The following is a 1,899-nucleotide window of genomic DNA, read 5'->3' as shown; positions in this document are numbered from 1 at the left end:
TTTTCACTACAACATAAAAAATTAGCTTTAAAAAAGATAAAAACTGACGAAAAATCAGCGACAATCGTCAGAATAAATGAATTATTCTAAAATCAATTTTCCCACATATTTTGTAACTAATTTACAAAAATCTGAAGCTTACAAAAAATTCAAAAATTATATTCCAAAACTAAACGCCCATTTGTTTTCGTTTTTGGTCATTTCAATGCTACTCTTTGAATAATTCTTTGTCAAAACGGTTTCCCATTTTGTTTCTTAGTTTCAGATGGTTGTAAATTTCTTACAATATCATCTGGCTATTTTATTTTTATGAAATTGATTTTCGCGGGACGATTTTCGCTGCTGTTTCTTCAATTTTTCTCGTTTTTTGAAGTTCAATTTTTAAATTTTTGGCAAAACTGTTTTCCGATTTCTTTGTTGGCTTTAGATTGTTGTCAATTAATCTCAAAATCTTTAGACAAGTTTCTTCTTACAATATTGAAATTTTCGAAGACAACTTTCGTCATTATGTTTTAATTTCTCTTAATTTGCAAGAAAATTTTTGAATTGTATGCCAAAACTTGTTCCCATTTGGTTTATTAGTTTAATATTGTTGTAGATCAGTTGGAAATTCATCGGGTAATATGTTTGCGGAAAATTGATTTCTTTGAGTTCGATTTTCGACAATAAATTTTTATGAGTTATCAGTGATAATAGTAAAAAAAGTTTATCTTCTGGATACAAAAATGCTCGCTGATTCTGCAATTACTTTGCAACAATAATAAAATAATGTGAAACAGTTTTGACAAAATTTTCAAAAAGTAGTTTCGAAAAATAGAGAGATTGACACAAAATCCACGAAAATCGTTCCCAAAAAAAGGCTATTTTAAAAAGAAATCGGATTACAGATTTTTCGACTAAGTTAAAACATTTTAAAACTAACAATGAATGTAAGTCGCAAATGATTTTGATAAATATTTTAAAAATTACCTGCAAAAACGAGAAATATTTAAAAGAAATCGGCTACACTCGGCCTCAAAATAATTCATTATCAGGAATTATATTTGTCCAATGATTTTTCAAGTAATTTATGACATTGTGAAATTGACAAAAAAATAGGAAACAGTTTTGACAAAAATTTCAAAATCTAAATTCAACAAATTTGATACAAATACGAGAAAAATTGAAGAATATTCAGAGTCTAGGTTTTGAAGCCAATCTTTGAAATCTTTGTCCAAACTTTTTGCAATTTTGTTTGTTAGTTAAATATTGTTCTAAATTGGTAAGAAATCTATTTTCGAAAAATGTATTTATTCCGACGATTTTCGCTTCAACGTATTTCTTCAATTTTTCTCCCTTTTAAAGTTAATTTTTGAATTTTTTGTTAAAACTGTTCCATATTTAATTAACTATTTGCAGACTATTGTGAATTAGACGCAAAATTTTCGGCAAAACAAATTTTTTTATACGAATTTTTCGGCAACAATTTTTGCTGGCTAATCGTAAACTTTTCTCTTTATTTAAAAAATTAATTTCTGCTTCGAAATCAATGAAAATTGAATAAAAACCGGAAAAAAATGGTAAAAAAAGACTTCTTTGTAAAATATAATTACCCAATAATTTTCCAACTACTTTAAAACAATCGGAAACTCCCCAAAAATGTGGAAGAGGGTTTTGACAAGGATTTAAAAGACTAGATATAAAAACAAGAAAAATTGAAGATAATTAAGAATCTCGTTTTAACATCTACAGTTTTTGTCAAAACATTTTGTGACTTTGTTTGTTAGTTTAATGTTATTGTAAATTAGAAGGACAACTTCTATCGAAGTTTATTGTAGAAAAATGAATCTTTTCTTACAATTAAATATTTCTTTGCAAAAATTGAATTCAAACCAATCATTTTTCTGAAAATGAAGTCAG

This window comes from Leptopilina boulardi, unplaced genomic scaffold (assembly GCF_019393585.1).
Source record: "Leptopilina boulardi isolate dan_hultmark-lab unplaced genomic scaffold, ZJU_Lbou_2.1 LbouV2_335, whole genome shotgun sequence".
NCBI lineage: Eukaryota > Metazoa > Arthropoda > Insecta > Hymenoptera > Figitidae > Leptopilina > Leptopilina boulardi.
This window is presented reverse-complemented; position numbering follows the sequence as displayed.